This window comes from Podarcis bocagei (genome assembly GCF_964188305.1).
Source record: "Podarcis bocagei genome assembly, chromosome: 10".
In the NCBI taxonomy this organism is placed as follows: Eukaryota; Metazoa; Chordata; class Lepidosauria; order Squamata; family Lacertidae; genus Podarcis; species Podarcis bocagei.
The window spans coordinates 54345101-54359164 of NC_138135.1; the positions used below are offsets into that span (position 1 = coordinate 54345101).

Genomic DNA, 14064 nt, shown 5'->3' on the forward strand with positions numbered 1-14064 from the left:
TGTCAGTGAGAAATTCAATACATTAAGTCAGGTAATGCATGACAGAAAATAGTAAAGGAGAAAGCACTGTGTCTCCAAATAAAATTACTGTAAATGCACTGTTGCTTTAACAGGTCCCTGTAGCAGAAAATAAAAATGTCAGAAGTGTGTGGGGAAATTCCCACTCTGATGTGAGGAATCTTCATTTTCAATCCAAATTACATAGAACAAGTCAGCAGCTTACAGGTGCTTGCAGAGCACAGCAACAGTTACTTATGATTTATGCTAGTCAGCCAAACCAAATACTGCAGGTGAAACCAGAAACAAGTTCCTAATCCAGCTGAGGAAATGTGTTCATTACTCCACATACAGTCGCCACTGACAATATCCCATCAGATGTAAAGCTATTAAATCAAGCCACATCAAAAATAGATTTGCTATAGATATACGTGCACCAACCATTTTTACTTAAAGTGTGGCAATCCCCGTGAAGAAAGTGGCAAAAATAAAAAACAATTTGAAGTTAAGTGAATTTTTGAGGTGGGAATTAAAAATAAATAAATCTCTTGATGTACAGGTGGTATTTAACACCAGTAAAATTGGCTAAAATGTATAGAACAAAAAATGAATGTTGGAAATATAAGGAAAAGGAGGGTACTTTTTACCACATGTGGTGGACATGTAAAGAGGTAAAAGCTTTCTGGGAAATGATATACAACGAGTTAAAGAAAATGTTTAAAAACACTTTTGTTAAAAAACCAGAAGTTTTTTGGTATAGGGTAAAGAGATACCGACACAAGATAAAAAATTGTTCTTATATGCTACAACTGCAGCAAGAATTATGTTAGCCCCAAAATGGAAACAACAGGAATTACCAACAAAAGAAGAGTGGCAGTTGACATTTATGGATTTTGCAGAACTGTCAAAACCGATGGGAAGAATCCAGAACCAGCGAGATCAAGCATTCCAAAAAGACTGGAACAAATTTATATTATATTTGAAAGACAACTGTAAGCAATTAACATCATTAGCAGGGTTATCTGAAGATTTGTAAAAAGAAATTATTACCTATTCGGGTTGAGTAATGTAGTATTTTAAGAAATGTCATAACAAGAACAGGAAAGGAAGGGAAATGCAAGGGTGCAAAATTTAATTTTGTAAACCATTAGGCAGGAGAGAGGGAAGTTGTTAGGCTCAGTAGAGCCAAAGAGATATAATAAGAGGATATGATGTTACGCAATGTGATTATATGTAAAACTAATAAAAATGATTTAAATAAATAAATAAATCTCACAACAAAGTTCTCTATTATCCAAAGAGACTCTTGGCTGCAAGAAGTCTTCCTGAATATTCCAAAATTTTACCCCACCAATGAATAAAATCCTTAGGTTGTCCAGACAAATCAGTCATGACTTGAACTTAAGGCCTAGTGGTTTCAGTGGGAACTAAGTTCAACTAACTTTGATTGCATACACACTATACCTTTAAAAAACATTTGAAGCATATTTCCCCCCTCAAAGAATTCTGGGTACTGTAGTTTGTTAAGGGTCACTGGGAACTGCAACTTTGTGAGGGACAAACTACAGTGTCCAGAATTCTTTGAGAGAAAGATTATGCTTTGAATATGCAATAAATGTGTAGTTTGCACAAAGTCTTAATCTGAATCTGACAATTTCTTTCAATTTCAGACCTAAATTTCTCAGTATTTCACTGACAGTTATAGGGTTAAGAAAGCCTGTGGATGAATGAGGAATGGTTCACTTATATTTCTCCTCTGATGAAGTTGTAGAGTGTTTTTCCCATCCTCTATCAATATAGCTTTTAGATAGTTACTGGAACTTCTTGAGAGCAAAGCAAAGTCAAATTTTGGCTAACTTATAGCATGCTTCCTAAGTAGCCTCATGGGATCTAACACATGACAATGTTACACAATTGTGTTATTATCGAATTTTCCATCATCTTAGAAGAAATGGATTTCTATTTATTCTTTACATGAGTAATTCTGTAAAACACTGTTGTTATATTGTTCAAAGATAACACTGAAAGCAGCAGGAGAGAGGCAATTGAGTAATTTATCTCTCTTGAGAGGAATAAGACACGATTGGTCTCTCTGTACTGGCTGGCACAAATACTTCAACATCAATCTAATATTTGGAAACAAAGTGTCTTTTATACTTTGTTTATGCCTTTTGCAAGGATACATCTCAAAGTTTTTGGACTACAGAAACAGGTTCGCCTACAAAGGAACCAATAAGTAAAGCAGTCCCCATTTGCCTAATTTTATTATAACCATTTTTGTTTGTGTATATCCAAAATACTTTCATATTGTTGTTGTCTGACTCTTTGTGACCCCATGGACCAGAGCACACCAGGCACTCCTGTCTTCCACTGCCTCCCACAGTTTGGTCAAACTGTCAATCTTCAGAGACTTGGAAGTGGTGTTATTGTTATTGCATGTGCAATTTTATTCAATATCACGGTCTATGGCAGGGGTTTTTTTCCAGCAGGAACTCAGTTACTGCAACTTTCAGGTAGGTGCCATTGCCATTATAAGAGAACAAGCTGAGTTCTAGCACTTCTTTTTCTAGAAAAATAGCACTGGTCTTACAATTGCATGGAATTGTAAGCTCTGAGTGGTACTCAGAGAAAACCCAAATAGCTTCCAACAAATGTTTGGATAGAGTCCACAACAATGAGAGCATATTCTTCCTCCTCTCCCCACTCTTCACATGTTGTAGAAAGGGATAAACAAAACGGAGTTTCATTGGCCCTTGTATAAAGCTGATTGGAAGAAGATGCAGAACAGACAAAAGAAAGTATTTTTCCACACAGTGTATAAGCTCTCTGGGGAATTTGCCACCGCAAGAGTCTACAATACATATGCACACTAGCAATTCAGAAATATGTTTCATGGTGTCCATTTTAACCCCTGAACTTATCATCAACTATGTTACACATAAAGTAGATTTTGTATTGCTATGTTACAGTTGAATAAAACCAACATTGTGTGTGTTCAAATCAGTGTCACCCTAGTTGCTCTTTGAAACCAGCTTCAGTGCAGATTATCCCTGTGGCATTTACAAGGGGCTTTGCAGGCTATTAAGTGGGCCTGCAAACCCCACTTTCGGCAAGGAGCTGCATCACCCACAGCTGACTTCATATATGATGTCAAGTTAAGTCAGGTAGCTGAGGCTTGGCTGGAACAGCTTCATGAGTGAAATTAGGCCTAATTAGGCTTGCAGACTGGAATTTTTACACTGCTGCATTAGGGTCTCTTAAAAACATTTCAGCTTTGGTGGGTAGTTAAGCTGCAGATGAGTGTGGTTTGTTCTACTGTAACTTATGGGTGAGCTGGGAGTCTGGTGGACGTTGAGTAAGAACTCAGTGGCTGAGAGGGTGGATGCGTCTGAATTAAAATGAATTGATATATTACCTATATATTAGTAACTTTTTATTGATGTAACATTTTATATGTAACTGTGTATTTTTATAATATTTCATTTAAGTAGTCTGTTGTTGCTTCTGTTTTCTGTACACAGCTTAGAGATATTTTTAATATATTAAGCAGTATAGAAATTGAATAATCATCAATCAACTTATGCTATTTATTGTTATTGTCTTACTTATGTGTTGATTTTTTTTACTATTAATAGACCTTTGGTTTAATTAGCTTTGCATCTATATAGATATGAATGGAATTATTCTTTCCAATGAAGGAAGTTTCCAACAATATATCCAATAGATTGATTTCCCAAACAGGTGTGACCACTGCATCACCTACCTTGAGCACCAAAAACACATGAAATCATACTGTTGCTGCTGGAAGATTAAAGTGCCTGTGTTTGACATGTCATAAGTTACAGAACTGTACTCTAAAAGAAGAGTGGCTATTATCCAAGCTAGGATTAAACTCTGTGATGAATAGTGTTACAAAGCTACAAATATGGTGGCTACATCTAGGAATGATACATAGTAGGGAAAGCTCAATATATTAAAATAGGAAAATCTTGACATCCCCCTTAAGATGCTTTTGTTAACAGAAAAAAGAGGTGATCAGAAAACAGAAAGGGGGGGAGATAACCTCAGAACAACTCCCTAATAAACGAGATAAGTAAAGAGAAATCAAGTTCCTCAATCTCCTATTTAACATCAGTAATAAGGAATGCAAAATTTCCCATATTTTACATGTTTTAAATTTCCTTCTATAACTCTAGTGGTCCTAATTATTCATTTAGTAAATCGACTTCATGGAAATATTAAACACTGACACAGCAGTAATGGGGTTAATTGCAAGGACTATTTGTTTAATTAGAAGTTTAAGCATGAACAGACAACAATTCAAGACACAATGGGAAAGAGATCTTGGTGTGACAATTGAGAAACAAAAACAAGATATATTGTGCTTTTCAGTGAAAAGAGTATTGTTAAGTTTGCCGGTGTAAGAGGCACTACATAAGTTACTGTTTCAATGGTATCTGACACCCACTAGGCTGAATAAGATGTTTTCAATAACACAATTTAAATGTTAGAAACGTAGCGTTCATCATACAGATGCCATCAATATTTGGTGGGAATGTCAGATATGTCATAATTATTGAATTCACATTTTAACAACCAATACAGACACTGCAGGATACAGCATGAGTTTTAAAGCAGAATAACTTTATAGAAAAGTATTCTGAATAGCTGTGCATCTTTAATAATGAATCTATTTATGCAAAAATGGTCTGGGAGCAACATTAGGGAAAAATAAAGCCCCCATCAAAAAGGGAATTATTTTTTAAATGTATTGAAGAAGCCAGGATACACAGGAAAAAGTGATATTCCATTAAAAAAAATCATATAACTGGTAGTCAGGCTTGCTTTCTAAAATAGAGGAATGCTAACTGTGGCATATGAATGTCAAACAATCCTTTTATTTATCTTCCCCAACCCCTTTTCCCTCCATAGAATTATCTTTGAATTATATTTTTTTAAAAAAATCAAATGTCATTTTGCTTCGCATTTTTAAACACTCGTTTAAATATACAGTGGATTAAAACAAGGAGAAAGTAAGCAATGCTCATAAACAGGCATCACACACAAAAATGAAAAAAATGCCCCTTTCACTGAGTTTTGTTTTGCATGATGGTCATTACCCATCATCATTATTATCAATCTAAGGAAGTGCTTGTTTTTCATGTCTGCTTATTAAGCATTCATTTTCCTCTATTTTTTTAAAAAATAGAACTTTCAGGATTTATTGATGTCCAAGTCAAAGGGTTGTTTGTTTGTTTGTTCATTCACTTACTCTTTTTATTCTTATTTAAACTATATATAAATACCAAAGCTACCTAAGAGGTGTACATAAAAATTTAAAAGCATACAATACATTAAAAAATTAAAGCATACAATGGATAAAATTTGTTCAAAAACCAATTCACTTTATTTAAATCCCTGCTAAAATAGAAAGGCCTTTGTCAGGTGCCTGAAGTTCAATAGAGCTATTTCCCTCAACAGCTATTCCCCTTACAGAGCTACAATTCCCAGATTTAGATGGGAAGTGGGCTAAACAGTTAAACAATTCTGATAATGTAAGGGCCATTGCACTTAATTCTACAAAATGAAGTATGAATGGATTTCCAAGCAACAACTAGAATCCCTATGTAAATTGAGAAGTGCAACCCATTTTGATAATATTGTATACTCCACGTTGCATCAACACCATGAGGAGTTGGATAAAGAAGTCGGATAAGGAACATATATTTTACTAGATTCAGTATCTTTTCACCAGAATTACCAAGGTTGCTTTGGATGCTTACAAAAAGAAAAGAAAAAAAGCTTAATGTCACATCTGAATCTATCAGAGAACTCTAAATGGCAGCAGACAAGCAGAGACACATTAATTTGTCATTTCTTAGCACCAATTAGTAATTAAATGGTTGGTTTAGGGGCTAATTGAATTTTCCATGTGCTGCTTAGCATCACTTCAAAGCCATTATGGGATTTAAAATACAGGCCCATGTCGTATTTTCAGATGCCTGAAGATATGCAACAATTTTAGAAGACCGATCTTTTTGTCAAGGTGGCTGCTAAACCATAGTTTAGCACAACAAGGTCAAGACATAACAATTTACAGGTTTTCACATTCCTACCTCCCTTCTCCTCCACCATGGCCATGAGACATTGGGAAGCTTTTCCTTCCTGTAACCATTAACCATTTTTTACAGTGTCCCTAAACTAAACAATGTTGATTATGGTTTGCTTAAGCAAGTCAGTTTCTTAAGAACAGAAAAGAGTTCTAGCCCATCTAGTCCAGCATCTTGTTCTCGCCTTTGGGAAGTCCATAAGCAGGAGCTGAGCACAACAGCTGTCTCCCCGGAAGTAGCTGTATATCTTAGCTATTCTGGCTGGTAACCACTAGCCTTACACTCCATTGCCCATGGGCTTAAGCTGGTTAATTTCCAAAGAACCATAGTTAAAATTGACCACCATATTTTGGTTTTGGGCAACAGGGCAAGCTGCAATTAATCTAAACCAGAAAAACCCCCAGAAATCCTTCATACATATGCATCTTATTCTCATCAGGCTAAATAAGGGATGTCAAAATCAGCTTCATTTGCTGTCACAGCGACATTACATATCCAAATTTTACTGACTGCATGATGGTGTCACTGTTACTAGAAAGAAGGTACACTGGAAACAAAACACACACACACACAAAACAACGTGACAAAAGCCACAGCTGATTAAGGCTACAAACAGCAACAAACTAGTGTTACACAATTATGGTTTTAGATATCATCCAGGTAACATTTTATCCATCCTCAAAGCTTCCTTCTGCACCAAAAATATTTATTATGAACATCTGGCATAGTCCTACGATTAATGCATCTTTACTCACAAAATTACCATTCATTGTAGTTTACTCTGTTTTGATTGAAAGTATTTTTGTGATTTAGACTACGAACTACAGCCAGCCCCTATCTGGTTTAAACTATCAAGCTGTAAATTAATATGGTGCCACATAGTGATCCTAATGGTATTGAATTATCTGAATCTTTTATATAATGGATGGAAAACCAAATAAGAGATACAGTCGGTTAAAATTCAAAAAGAAACTATGTGAAAGGAAGGTCAGATGTCTCTGATCGAACACCGAATCTAGATAACCCCTACTGCAAAAAGGCCCTGTTAGACAAATGTGCTATGAAGTCTTTCTGCTTATTTGTTGTTTAGTTTATTCGACTTCCAGCCCATTATACCTCAGGGGTTCATGAAAATCAACAGGGTGTTTTTTTTTACTCTGTCCCTTTTCTTAATCCAAAAATGAGTGTGAATTAGTGATGTATCAAACATCGCCATTACCCTGTGGGATAGCTCAGTTGGCAGAGCACGAGACTCTTAATCTCAGGGTCATGGGTTGAACCCCACATTGGGTAAAAAGAGTCCTGCATTGCAGGGGGCTGGACAAAATGATGCTTGTGGTCTCTTCCAACTCTACATTTCTGTGATTCTACGGTTCTATGAAACTTGACCCACCAATTTAATGAGACTTTTCACTTCCATGAAAGTGGTAGCCATTTCTCCTGATTCTTTGGAACACGCAGGGGCGTTGACTCTTCCCAGGGCTTCTTTTCATCTGGAACTCACCAGAACCCAGTTCCAGCACCATTGCCATTATAAGAGAACAAGAAAGGTGTTTGTGGTGAGTTCCGGCACTTTCCCCCCCCCCCCTTGAAAAATAGCACTGACTCTTCCTATAATCATAATCACTATGAAGCTGGCCAAGGGGAGCATGAATCTTCCTCCTTTTAACTTTTTAAACCCAATCCTTGTGTGTTCTGCAGCCTCCCTTGCCAGCATATTCCCTGGAAAGCACAGGGTGGTCATTAAATCATGATCTCTTCCTACGTGCATTCCATGTACACATGCTAGATGAGGGTGGGGAGTGCCTGCAGTGTGCTAGAGGGCGGGTCATGGATTCTTTTAAAGTTCAAAGAAAGAACACTCACATCCCTCAGACACACTGCGGATAACGTTGCTGGATTCCTATCAGGCTCAGCCAGCATGGATGGTGATCAGGGAATGATCGGGCCTGTAGTCCAAAAACATCTGTAGGGCCGATATTAATAATTAGTTTCCTGACAGATAAATATACATTTTTCTAAGTCTTCAATTTAAACTTTTCCAGATTTCTTTCTAGAAGTTACGCTCTCATTATTACTAGAGGGGGGAAAACTATTGACTTTGCAGTGCTTCTTTCCTGGTTTGTTTGTTTTTACATCAATTTTATTATTTGGGTCAACATTCAGAAAGAGGTAGATAAGACATGATTCAGTACATAAGCATATAGAAGAATCTTAATTGTATGAATTACAGTGGAACCTCGGGTTGTGGACATAATCTGTGACAGACGGACGTCCATAACCCACAGTGTTCGCATTCTGAAGCATCGTGTCTGCACAGGTGCTGGCGCAATTTGGCGCTTCTGCACATGCGCGAGCAGCAAAACCCAGAAGTAATCCATTCTGGTACTTCCAGGTTTCCCGTGGTCCGCAACCTGAAAACATGTAATCTGAAGCATCCGCAACATGAGGTATGACTGTATGAATAAATCTATCTCTTCAAAGTGGTCAGGAGAAGATTTATTCACTCAAGGACTATCCTTTATAAACTTAAATCTCTCCCAAGTCAAGAAAAAAAATCTATTTCAATCAGCTACATGCTGGGAACAGATGATTTATGTAGCCGTTTCCAAAGATTTCTTCTCAAAGGTAAACTAATAAAAAAGGAAAATCAGATTACAGTCTATGATGGGGTGGATTTTTATTAGAAAATATACTACCTTGTTGTCCAGTACAGTGGTACCTCGCAAGACGAATGCCTCGCAAGACAAAAAACTCGCTAGACGAAAGGTTTTTCCGTTTTCGATTTGCCTCGCAAGACGAATTTCCCTATGGGCTTGCTTCGCAAGACGAAAACGTCTCGCGACTTTGTTTCCTTTGTCTAAAAACAAAGACATGTTTTGTTTATAAAGTTAATTTATTTTCCCTTCAATTTTTGAACTGCTCTTTACAGTATGTGTGACTTTAAAGAGCAGTTAATAAACTGTTGTTGTACCAAATTTGGCTTTGTTTGGACTTTTTTTGACCATAGGAACGCATTAATTGATTTTCAATGCATTCCTATGGGATTTCGTGATTCGCAAGACGAAAAATTCGCTAGACGACAAAACTTGCGGAACGAATTAATTTTGTCTTGCGGGGCACCACTGTATTATCTTTGTAATATTGTCTAATGCTGCAAGCTTTACAGATCAAGATAACAGGTAGCAAAAGAGAATAGAATAGTTTTGGGTGTGTCACTGTCCCCATGGAGATTCCACTGCAATTAGTTGCCAGATAGCTGCTCATCTATTGAGAAGTTACTACGTGGTTAAAGAACTGGACCACAATTCTCATATTTCTATTGAATGGCTTCCTGGAAGAGCAGGCAAGGACAATCACCTTCTGTAACTATGACATCAGGTGACAACTTCATGAAGCTGTCAGATGACGGTGCCCTTTCCAAGGGGCTCACTGCAAACCCAACGGCCACATTTTTTTCTGTGTACAATTACGCAAGAAGTATTGTCACACCACCACTTCCAGGGGCTTTTTTTAGTCAAAAGTTTTCAACAAACACAGTAAGGGCCACACTTTCTAGTTACTGGGATATTTGGTGGTTTAAAAGAAAGATATTATGAGGAAAGCCCTTGGACTACCCTGTAAGTTCTTCAGATCAATTTCAGTCTGTTAAGAACAGGTGGCTTTTATTAGGATTTTTCCTATAATTTCTACATGGAATTGGGATGGGATAGACTTGCTGGTAGTGGGCCAGATCAAGGCTGTTTCATCCACCCCTGATTGCAAAGCTGTAGAGCTACCACAGAGGATGCCTTCTTTCTTGTTCCTGCCAGTTTAACTGCTCCTGGAGCTGGAAAAACAATAAATTCCTGATCTGACCATCTGGCGCCCAAAGGTACTCAGGCAGACACATTCTGGACCAGTAGAAGTTTACAAGCCATCTTTAAGGACAGACAAGCGTACAGTATATTTCATTCCTACTATTACATAAAAAATAAAAGCAGTGTAAAATATATAGCCTACATAAACAGATTTTAGCTGCTACTTGTCTGCCACTGAAATGATATCAAGGTGAACCTCTCTGTTGAGGGCATTACACAGCTAGGGTGCCACCATTGAAAAAGTCCTTCTCTAGTTTCCACCCACTGCACCTTACCTGAGAGTGGCAACTAGAAAACTGGATTTCCACCCACTGCAGAACTTTTCGCCCTACTTCTTGGCCTTTGGCAACACTCTTCTGTAGTTTTCCTATTTCCTGAGACCCGTTCTCATTCAGCTGCCTAATCTTGCTCAAGTTGCTATGTGATAGACAAAGTGGAATTTTACTTCCAGTCAAACTGAATTCCCTCACATATTTTTTTTATCAAAATCCATGTTCCGTTTCATTTTCTAAACAACGTAGTCTGATTTGGACATGCTCAGTCAAACTTCCAAGTCACTCCTTAGCCACTGAATTCCTTAGCTGGATATCCTTAATACAGTTGTATATAAAGGTAACTGCTTTTTTCAAAACACTTCTTAGACCTGAGCTAATTGCGAATACTGTGTAGATGTAGTAGCATGTCGCGTGCGCGCGCGCGCGCACACACACACACACACACACACAGAGAGAGAGACAGAGAGAGAGACATTTTCTATTGTGCATTACACAATTTTTGCTTCAGAAATCCCTATGTTCATGAAATTCCTTGGAGAGGTACCTCATCATTTATTAATCAAAAAACTACAAGATAAAGGCACAGGTATTAGGGGATACATCCCTGTACTCAGAATGAAATATATCAGTCTTCTGGGAGAGTTAGTAGAGATCTCACTCTTTATGCCTTAGCCTGCCTTGGTTCTTTCTCTGGAGGCAGAGAATGGACTATACTGCTAGTAGCCTGTGGATTTTATACACTTTCAAATATATTTTAGTCATTATGGAAGTAGTCCAACTTGTATCTCATTTTGAAACGAACTCATGTCCCATAAGCAAAAAGCCAGCTATTAGATGAGAAAGGTATGGTGCCACTAAGATAGACTCCAAATGAATTAAAGCTGTTTTAACAAACAAATCTATGGATCCGACCAGCCTCTAAAAGAGAATTATTGATGCTGTGGGAATCAACAATAAGAGCAGAACCAAAGATCTCGTCTATGTCTTACATGTCATAAATATTAAACAAATGCTGTCTGTTACAATGAAGACTGAATATGATTTTTCTTTAAACCTTTCTCCCCAATGGACTCTGGTATGCATTATAAAATACTTGATACAAAGTTATCAAGTTTGATGGGCAAGGATTATTATTATATTTATTTATATCCCGCTCATTTCCCTGACAGGGGCTGTAAGTGGCTTACAAATAAAACAGAAATAGCTAAAAACAGGAAAAAACATTAAAAAACAATTAAACATTAACAGAATTAAAACTATCTATCTGATTAAAACATTTAGATCATTACAAAAATGATTCCCACACCCACATGCCATCCTCTCATTCATCATTGGTCACAAAGACTTGACCAAATCTCACCCTCATCAAACACCCACTGCATTCAGGTCTGAAATGAAGGCACAGAACAGTCTCTTCAACTCCCGATTCAGATGTTGTGACTCAGGGGGAGAAGTTAATGAGGCAATATGGACTAATAAAATTAACAGGCTAAACTTCACACAGTAAAATTCTGGGCGGGCACTATATGTGGAGGGATAGCTGTCACTTGATATTCAATACACTATGGCTGTGTTCAGTTGTAATGACTTCGTGTTGCATCAGTGAACCTAGAATTTGTCCCTTCCATTTCCACTTCCACCCATAATGCTGCTGCAAGGAGACTGGAAGATTTCACTTCCATTTTTAGCTAACTGCTGTTTACTGTTGCGTCCAAACCAGGACAAATTGTGCTTAGTCTTAACCAGTGGCTTTTTTTAAAGAAAAAAAGGTGCTGGTACTCACCATGAAGTTGTTACAGTAAGTGCCATACTTTTAACATGGGGGGGGGGAGTGCTGGTACTGAGTACCCTTGAGAACCCTCAGATAAAAAGGGCTGGTCTTAACCATGGTTAGTGAAACAAGCCACCTTCATGCCATGGTTTATGGAGTTTTGTTCTCTTCCATGTGGCTATTCCAGTGGAAGATGGGGTTGGAGGGAAGCAAAAGCCCAAGGTCAAAGTTTAAGATTACATCTAAACCAGGTTTATACTGTCAAGAGCCAGCTGCTATTTCGTTCTTCTCTTGCCCATCTATCTAATTCCACATAGCAATTATGCACCCTTATTTTGAAACTTCATGCCACTGAATTTGTTTTCATCTTCTCTCCCTATGCTCTGAATTTTCATTGTGTTGATTAGTGCTTATGGTTAGGGACCCATCCATTTTACTTTTTGTCTTCAAAGCATTTTAGGCACTTTTATTCATGTATTGTTAATTATAACAACAACTACAAAGTAGGAAGAATTCCAGGAGAAAGGGGAAAGCAGGTGAAGTACCTTTGAGCTGGACTGTTTTCTTTACATTGGACCATCTACCACTGACTGGTCTGATGGCTTGCTATCATCATAGAATCATAGACTCATAGAGTTGGAAGAGACCACAAGGGCCATCGAGTCCAACCCCCTGCCAAGCAGGAAACACCATCAGAGCACTGCTATATTTTTATATTGTTCATTCTGATTTTATTAATGCATCTTGATTTTACTTGTCTGTCACTTTAGAAGGATTTGTATCTTAAAAAATGGAAGGATGATGGTACTGCTAATAATGGTATAACAACAACAAGTAGCAGCGCACAGAGAGAAAAACAAGGTCTATGAACTTAACACAATCCTGACTTACCAAATGGTCCTCAGATGTTGCAGCCTAAAAGTTCTTTGTCCGTTGCAGCTATCTGGAACTGGATGAAGAGAGAGTACAGAAGTCAGAATCTACTGTATAATTCCATCCCAGTGCCATTATTTCAAACTCTCAAAATTTATTTTCTTCTCTACTCTCTTCTCTGTGATTTGCTCATGGCAGGAAATCAATACAATATTATTGCAGCTACATCCAGAGCTCAGAGCTCTAGCTCTGCTAGCCAATCAATAGTTAAAGCTCCTCGCCCGGAAATGAGTCATCTTGGATCATTCGTTGTCCTATCCCATGAAGCAAGGGATAAATATCTCTCTCATGGTATGAACCAGAAAGCAGCATCAAAATTAATGGCAATCATTTTGTTCCCACACATGTCTCCTAGTGACCACAGCCAGTTAAATTATGGCCACAACTTTGCTTAAAAGGTTTAGCAACAGAAACATTAAACACTCCCATTCTTCCTAAAAAGATACAGGGTGGCAGAAAATCAGGCCTTCCTGGATCTTCCAAACAGGATTATCTGTTTCACATCAAAGATGGATCTCCTATTATTGAAACTCTGCCTTGGGACCCATCCAAACCCAACCACACTCCTAAAACACTGGATAGAGCAAAACTCATAAAGAACCGTAAGTTATTTCTTTCATGTAATGATTGTAAATTAAATCTTCATTAAGTCAATTTGCTGCTGATGCTAAGTGTTTCCTGCAAATGTACATTGCGACATTAAAGTACCAAAATATTTTCAACTGATACTTCAAATAGTTTGCAAATGAAGTAAAATAAAATACTTCCTCCCTAGAAGCAAATCATCGTACGAAATTTGCCTGAAATGTGTCCTGTTACATGTTCTGAAAGTCATATTTTCTCCTTGATGGCAAATATCTGGTGTCTGAATAACTTTTGATATGCTTGGAAGAAACAGATTGTCTGCAGCTATCTCACAGGGATGGAGGGAGTGTGTCCCTGTTGATTCTTCTTGATCTCTCAATGGCTTTTGATACCATCAACCTGGTTACCTCCTGGAGCAGCTCAGAGGGTTGCAAGTGAGAAACACAGTGTTGTGGTGATTTCACTCCTGTTTGAGAGAATGGTACCAGAAGGTGTTGTTGGATGATTTCTACACCGACAAATGGCTTGTTGGG

At 37.7% G+C, this 14064-nt stretch overlaps 1 protein-coding gene across 2 annotated transcripts in view; it reads right to left on the bottom strand.

Annotated features, from left to right (window-relative positions):
- The window catches only part of CNTN1 (contactin 1), a 154661-nt gene that overhangs the window by 97535 nt on the left and 43062 nt on the right, over positions 1–14064 (bottom strand). For both annotated transcript variants that reach the window (XM_081211505.1, XM_081211504.1), the window contains one exon: positions 12905–12956. The gene's annotated coding sequence lies outside the window, so the exon portion shown is untranslated. The remainder of the gene's footprint in view (positions 1–12904; positions 12957–14064) is intronic.